This window comes from Aegilops tauschii, chromosome 5, assembly GCF_002575655.3.
Source record: "Aegilops tauschii subsp. strangulata cultivar AL8/78 chromosome 5, Aet v6.0, whole genome shotgun sequence".
NCBI classification, from domain to species: Eukaryota; Viridiplantae; Streptophyta; class Magnoliopsida; order Poales; family Poaceae; genus Aegilops; species Aegilops tauschii.
In genome coordinates, this window is record NC_053039.3 from 52,758,473 (window position 1) to 52,766,605 (window position 8,133).

General features: G+C 50.4%; 1 long non-coding RNA gene across 1 annotated transcript; it reads left to right on the forward strand.

Annotated features, from left to right (window-relative positions):
• Window positions 1-979: 979 nt before the first annotated feature.
• On the forward strand, window positions 980-2,609 carry LOC120963836 (uncharacterized). Its single transcript, XR_012183597.1, has 3 exons — window positions 980-1,270; window positions 1,345-1,488; window positions 1,862-2,609. It is a non-coding gene; the product is annotated as an uncharacterized lncRNA (long non-coding RNA).
• The last annotated feature ends 5,524 nt before the right edge of the window (window positions 2,610-8,133 follow it).

Below are 8,133 nucleotides of genomic sequence, written 5' to 3' on the forward strand. Positions count from 1 at the left end.
TACTTTAACAATTTATTGCCAATGTTGCTTTATATATAAAGCCGAGCAGGAGCCTGTTTCGAGACCATGTATTGCCAAAGCACGGGAAGATTCTCAAGCTTGTCGCTCCTTAACTATCTTTCATACTCCTGATCAGTTAAGTTCCATACAATTGTGGGAACTTTTCACCGAGGGGAAAAGTCACCACACAATGCATCTATGGAAAATTCAGTTTGTTGGCCATTCCCTATTTCCATTTTCCTTCCCTTCTACTAGTAGTATAGATCTTTGACTTTGAGCAAATCATGCCACATGGCACAATCAATCATTTCGTTTTATGCCTCGTCCGCTTAATCCCACCGGTGATTTCATACCTGGCTCTGACCACGCTTTGCCAGGGACCGTCTCCACGTTCCAACTTGCATTTTCAAATAATTTCAAGTTATTCACTCACCCAAAGACGAACACTTGTTGGATGAGTACACACGTGCCTTCTCATCCTTGTGAAGGAGAAGAAGAATCAACGGGAAGCAAATCCACTGGGATCGACCGGCCTCCTACAGTCCTAGTACTTTCTGTCGGTGAGGGCGCAGCGCGGAGCAGGAATCTTATCTTTTCGTGGTCTCTGCTCTGACTGTCGCGCCGGCTCTTTGCAGCAGCATGGGGGAAGGCGCTGCGGGCGCCTGCCAAAGGTCCGCGGCGTGGACTAGAAGGCAAGCAAGCAAGCGTCCATTCCGTTCCGTTTCCAACGCCCGGCTTCGTTTGTTTATCTCCGTAAGTATACTACGTACGTGCGTGCTCCTTGCCGCTGCAGTCCCAAAGCAAAGCTCGGGTCATGTGCAACCAGATGCCAAACCTTTTTCTAGAGGTAAAAGCACTGGGTTCTAGAACTTGTCCAGGATGTGATGCTTTGGTCTTAGAACTTGCAAAATGCACCTAACTAGTCCTACAACTTGCAGGCGATGTGTAAATTTGATCCTAGACCAATCACAGCGCACCAGGTGGACTCTGCTGACTCGGGCCGATCAGCGTGCGCATATTTGCAAAAAAAAATGCTGCCTTTCCTTCTAATCAACCCGCAAGACAGTCACCTGAAATAATTATGTTTGATTAAGCTGTTGACTCCGATCGTTGCCCCCCAACTCCAGACAGCCATGTTCGTCGGCCCCCTTTCTTTCTCTGCTCTTCGCTTTCCCTGCTCGTCGCCGCCGCCGTCCAGCTAGCCAACATGGTTTCCTGGAGTGATGGATCCAGCTCCTCGTCACTGGGCGGCGACTCTGTCAGCAGTCCGGTGAGCTCTTTTCCCTGCACATCTGGCATCTAGGGTTAGGCAAAATGGGGGATTTCTGACAAGATTTTATTTAGGCTCCTCCCATTGTTGTCTGCTCCGAATGGAGCGGCCTTGCTGCAGATCTACCTGCTAGATGTGAACACCAAGCCATAGTTGAGAAGTTTGTGGCCTTTGAGTCTGTGGACAATGGAAGAAGATTCCTGAGTTGTGCACAAAAGGTTAGTAGTTTTTCAGATGTGCAGTGAACTTCAGATTCAGTTACCAAAGTAGTGACTAGTTGTAGATGTAGATGGTAGTGCCATATTTAGTGTACATATTTTTGCCATTTAAGTGAATATGTGATTTGCATGAACTTCATCTGTGCCATTTATAGTTTTGTTCTTTGCTATAGTGTTGTAAGAAGATTATGTGTAGTTTAAATAATTGAGATTGGTGTCCAATATATAGTCTTAAATTAGTTCAGTAATTATACAAGGTTACTCTGAAAAGTTAACTGAATCTGGTGTCAGTTAACTGAATTAACTCACTTAACTGAATCTGGTGTCAATTAACTAAATTAACTCTATTAATTCATTTTTCTATTGATTTTAGGAAGGGACTAAATGCAGCTATGTGCACTGGGTTGACCCAGAGTGGCCTCCTCAATTGAAGATGAGTCTAGCTAGGCTCTGGGACATGTATGAAGATGAGGCCAAGCTCTGGCTCAGGAAAAATGTTGTCAATGCTGAAGAAAACTGTAAGATGTTAGGACCGAAGGAACATATGGAAAAATATCTTAGATTTTTTTAAGCTAGATTTTGCTAAGATGGTGGCTGAGAAGGAGGAGGCAATTGCCCAATTGGGAAGCACACAGCTTGCTCTTTCCGACCTAAAGCAAGAGCTTGAGAAGAAGAAGTTGTCTGATAAATCTACCACTAGCATTCATCAGGTGGTGAGTGCTAAGGCAGAGAAAGAGAGGGATCAGATGATGCAAGAGAGGGATAAATTGATGGAAGAGAGGGAGCAGTTGAAGAAAGAGAAGAAGAAGCTAGACTACATGATTGGTGACTTATTCAAGCATAAGGAAGACACCAAGTGCAAGATAATGAAGGTTAGGGAGATGCTAGATGAAATTGAGTGATCCATTGTTGTTGTAATGTCTGTTGATCTTAATATGGTGTACTTTTGTAATGAAGTTGTTTCAGTGGGCTTGTTTAATTTGGTGAATTAGTATGAGTGGACTTGTTAAATTTGGTGTAGCCCACATTTGAGTGACCCATTGAAGTTGTTTGGGTCAGTGTACTTGTTTAAGTTAGTGGATTAGTATCTTTGATGGAAGATGACTGAATTATTTGATGCACTGATTTTTTATCATTGTTCTCAGTTAACTGAATTTGTATGTTAACTGCATATTTGTATTCAGTTTACTGCATATAGATTCAGTTAACTGCATACAAATTCAGTTAGCTGAATTTTTGTTCAGTTAACTGAATGTTCCCACTTAGTTGTAGTTAACTGAAGTAAACACCCTTAGTTTAAGCTAACAGAAGTAAACTCACTTAGTTTAAGCAAACCGAATTTGGATGCAGTTAACTGAACTTGAATTCAATTAACTTGTTGTTGAACTTGTAGTTAACTATTTTTCACTTAACTAAGTTAGTTTACTGAATTTTCCTGAACTTGCAATTAGCCAAGTCAGTTAACTGAACATACAGAATGCAGCATGCTATTTATAGTAAGTGGTTGTCGGCGTCCTGGGAACGGGGGTCCCCAGACTTGCCTGCCTGCGGTCCACGGCGTGGCTCCACCAGTGGCCCTGTACGACCCATCTTCATCAGCCAACACTCAAGACCCTCACGAGGGGCCAAGCCTCACGAGGGGGACGATGCAAGACCTCCTCGGGGGTGGCTTCACCAGGCTGGCTCGCAAGGGGCGGAGAGATCAAGGCGAGGGGCACCTCGTGAGGTTTCTGTGACGCAAGCCATGACGACCGAGGCCAGGCAGGCGCCAGGCGGGCGCCTGCGCGCACAGTGTCCTCATTTCCTCTTTGGTGATAAAGAGGCAGGCATAGGCGAGGAGTCCCGAGGCATCAGGCAAATGTTTCCATATTGGTGCAACAAGACCAAGACCAGCAGGACGGCAGGAAGGAGGTCACCATGGAGCCTAGGACGACACCACCGCCAGAGCCTTTGGCAGGCGAGGACCACCTTTAGTCAGGATAACTTGTACTGGTTGTACCCCTTCGAATCTGGCCGTTGTTGGATCCCTTCCCGCCTAAACATTTGGGGAGAGGACCAGGGCCTCTATAAATAGGACTAGCCACCACAGTTGGAAGGGGACGGATGACGGACCATTGAGATCATCCTCATCCACACAGGCACACCAAGCACAAGAGCACCTCTCCTCAGGAGGTTGTTCTTCCCTTGTAATTGTTCATCAACCCAAGAGGCAATCCACCACACCACACTGGAGTAGGGCATTACACCACATCGGTGGCCCAAACCAGTATAAACCTTGTGTCCCTTGTTCTGTGAGTTAGACGTGTTGAGCCTTGAGATCGCGGTGAGGGCGTGAGCTAGGGAGAGGAGAGATCTTTGTGCGCACCCCAGAGTTCGAACCTGAAAGTCCTAGTTATCGACTAGAGGGGGGGTGAATAGGCGATTTTTATGAAAGTCTTCAAAACATGAGAGTTTCGAAGACAAACAATAGAAATGAACCTATTGATATGCAGCGGAAGGTAGGCTACACTAAGCAAGCCATAGTCAAGTATTCAATGAAGAGAAAGCACGAAGACTAATAGCAGCTAGGTAGTAAAGATCAGGATGGAATATAGTATGAAGCCAAACAACAATAGTAGTCACACAGTGAAGTCAAACAGGTAATGCAAACAGGCAATGACTTCACGAAGACAAACTGTAAATAACGAGAGGGAGAGGATAGAACCAGACACTTGGTGAGGACAATGATTTGTTGGACCAGTTCCAGTTGCTGTGAAAACTGTACGTCTGGTTAGGGAGGCTGAGATTTAACTCAGAAGACCGTGTCTTCACCTTATTCCCCTTGAGCTAAGGACACCCAGTCCTCGCCCAATCACTCTGGTAAGTCTTCAAGGTAGACTTCCAAACCTTCACAGACTTCGTTCACCGGCGATCCACAATGACTCTTGGATGCTCAGAACACGACGCCTAACCGGTTGGAGGATTCACAGTCCTCAAGTGTAACAAGTCTTCAGGTCACGCGGACAGAAAGACTTCAGTGATGCCTAACACTCTTTGGCTCTAGGTGTTTGGGCTTTGTCCTCGCAAGGATTTCTCTCTCTCAAAAGCTTCGGAGGTGGGTTGCTCTCAAACGACAAAAGCCGTGCACTAACTCTGAGCAGCCACCAATTTATGGTGTAGGGGGTGGGCTATTTATAGCCACTAGGCAACCCGACCTGATTTGTCCGAAATGACCCTGGGTCACTAAGGAACTGACACATGTTCCAACGGTCAGATTTCAAACACACGTGGCAGCTTGACTTGGGCTACAAGTAAAGCTGACTCATCCAGCTCTGGATAAGATTTGCTCTCATTGTCTTCGCTCGAAGACATAGGATTTTGGTTGAGCATCACTTCAGTCACTCTGACTTTGTTCACTGAGACCCCACTTAACAGTACGGTGGTTCCTATGACTCAACAAAGAAGAAAAGGAAACAACGAAACAACTAAGTCTTCGCGCTCCATAGTCTTCACGTGATGTCTTCTCTTGTCATAGTCTTCAATGTGAATGTCTTCACATACCAGATACCACCATTGTCTTCAATGTCTTCATACATTTTTAGGGTCATCTCCGGTAGGTAAACCAAATCAATGAGGGACTACTACTTGTGTTATCCTGCAATTCTCACAAACACATTAGTCCCTCAACCAGGTTTGTCGTCAATACTCCAAAACCAACTAGGGGTGGCACTAGATGCACTTACAGAACCTCAAGGATTTTGTCGGAACCCAAAATCCGACATTTGGCACGCCAGGTAGGGGTGCGTTGAAGCTTTCCTTACGTCGATCCATGATCCGCCGCCTCCGCGCCTTGTCCCCATGGTCGGCGTTGCTCCCCAGGCTGGGATGGCGGGCGCCCACGACAGCGCCAGGGGGCTCAGGGCCTTTACCCCCGTCTTGCAACAGGTACGATGGCCGCCCAAGTTCAAGGAGATGCCGCCACGTTACGACGGCGCGGCGGACCCGTCAGCCTTCCTGCTGGCGTATGAAGAGGCCGTCCTGAAGGCTGGGGGGCGACGACAAGGCCATAGCCAACTGGCTTCCCATGGCCCTTGCTGGTGCACCGTGCGCCTAGCTGCTCGCCCTCCCAGGATCCTCGGTGGCATCTTGGGAGGAGCTGCGCGGCCTCTTCGCCGCGCGCTTCGCAGCACCGGCGCCCCTCACCATCGCGGCCCTCCTCGACGGCTCGCAAGCGCCGCCCTCGGACCATCACACCAAGACGTTCTTTCGCCAAATTGGCGCCGCTTCCGTGCGCCAAGGAGCTCCCCCGGGTTGGGCGGCGCCCAAGGCCGACCTGACCTTCGACTCGGGGGATCACCCTGTTACCACCGCCGGCTCGGGCGTGCTCCCAAGGCTTTGCACGCCCACCATCTGCAGCGTAGCTGTCACCAAGACCCTCATCGACGGCGGCGCCGGCCTCAACGTGCTCTCTGTGGAACCTTTTAGCCTTCTTCACGTACCGCTCGAGCAGCTCCGCCCCAGCAAGCCCTTCTCCGGGGTCGGTGGCGGCTCCACCAGCCCCCTCGGGCAGATCCGTCTTCCCGTGACCTTCGGCACCCGCGACAACTACCGCACCGAGTTGATCGACTTCGACGTCGCCCGCATTGGCCTCCCGTACAACGCCATCCTCGGGTACCCAGCTTTGGCTTAGTTTATGGCGGCGACCCATCCGGCCTACAACCTCATGAAGATGCCCGGGAGCAAGGACGTCCTCACCTTAGTTGGAGATACCAAGGAGGCTCTTGTGGCACTCAAGCTTGCCCTCAAAACCGCCGCGGCGGCACGACCGGCCGACGCGGCCACCCCTGGAGTTAAGGAGGCCCCGCCAGCAAGGAAGAAGCAGTTGTTCACTCAAAATCGGGCAGAAACCAAGTAGGTGCCGGTCGAGGAAGATGGGTCCTCTGGAGCCACCTTCACCATAGGTGCCAACCTCGACCCGGATCAAGAGGAGGCGTTGGTGAGGTTCCTTCGCGCGAACAAGGATGTATTTGCCTGGGAACCCAAGCAGCTAGTGGGAGTCCCAAGAGGGGTGATCGAGCAACAGTTGAGGGTGTGCCCCAATGTGCGCCCTGTGAAGCAGAAGGCGCGGCGACAGTCCACAGAAAAGCAGTCCTTCATCGTCCAGGAAACCCGCAAGCTGGAGGTAGCGGGTGTCATCCGTGAGGTTCGGTACCCTGAGTGGCTGGTGAGGGAGTCCTGGATTAGGGGGTCCTCGGACAGCCGGACTATATACTTTGGCCGGACTGTTGGACTATGAAGATACAAGATTGAAGACTTCGTCCTGTGTTCGGATGGGACTCTCCTTTGCGTGGAAGGCAAGCTTGGCAATTCGGATATGTAGATCTCCTCCCTTGTAACTGACTCTGTGTAACCCTAGCCCCCTCCGGTGTCTATATAAACCAGAGGGTTTAGTCCGTAGGACAAATCATAGGCTAGCTTCTAGGGTATAGCCTCTACGATCTCGTGGTAGATCAACTCTTGTAATACTCATATCATCAAGATCAATCAAGCAGGAAGTAGGGTATTACCTCCATAGAGAGGGCCCGAACCTGGGTAAACATTGTGTCCCCCGCCTCCTGTTACCATCCTCCTTAGACGCACAGTTCGGGACCCCCTACCCGAGATCCGCCGATTTTGACACCAACATTGGTGCTTTCATTGAGAGTTCCACTGTGCCGTCACCATAAGGCTTGATGGCTCCTTCGATCATCGGCAACGATGCGATCCAGGGCGAGGTTTTCCCCCTGGACAGATCTTCGTATTCAGCGGCTTCACACTGTGGGCCAACTCGCTTGGCCATCTGGAGCAGATCGAGAGCTACGCCCCTGGCCGTCAGGTCAGGTTTGGAAACTTAAACTATACTGCCGACATCCGCGGAGACTTGATCTTCAACGGATTCGAGCCCGGGTCAGGTGTGCCACACAGTCACGACGAGCATGACTTAGCTCTGCCGCCGGATAGTGTTCGAGAGATCACCCCTGTGGCAACTCCGGCCCTCGATCCGGAGCAGATCGCGTCGTCCAAGGATGGGTGGATGGACCCCGCCACGGAGGCCGCACACTCAGCGGCGATAGAGCCGAATACTGACTTCACCTCCTACGAGACCTGTGTTGCCGGACCCTTGGATTCGTCCCCGGCCACGGGCTCCGAACCGCTTGCGTCCGTGCCTATAGAATCTGATTGGGCGCCGATCATGGAGTTTTCCTTCGCGGATATCTTTCAGCACTCGCCCCTGGGCGACGTGCTGAATTCATTAAGGTCTCTCTCCTTGTCAGGAGGCCCTTGGCCGGATGACGAAGAAATTCCTTCCCCACCCACCACCCACTTAATAGCCACTGTCGACGACTTAACCGACATGCTCGATTTCGACTCCGAAGACATCGACGGTATGGACGACGATGCAGGAGAAGAACAGGAACCACCGCCCACAGGGCGCTGGACTGCCACCTCATCATATGATATATACATGGTGGACACCCCCAAAGAAAGCGATGGCAATAAGGCAACGGAGGACAATCCCCTCGAGAAGCAATCTAAGCACCGGCGTCAACGGCGCCGCTCTAACCCCGCCATAGCAAAAACGGCGATACCGGCACAAGAGACAATAACACTGCAGATAGTGCCGAA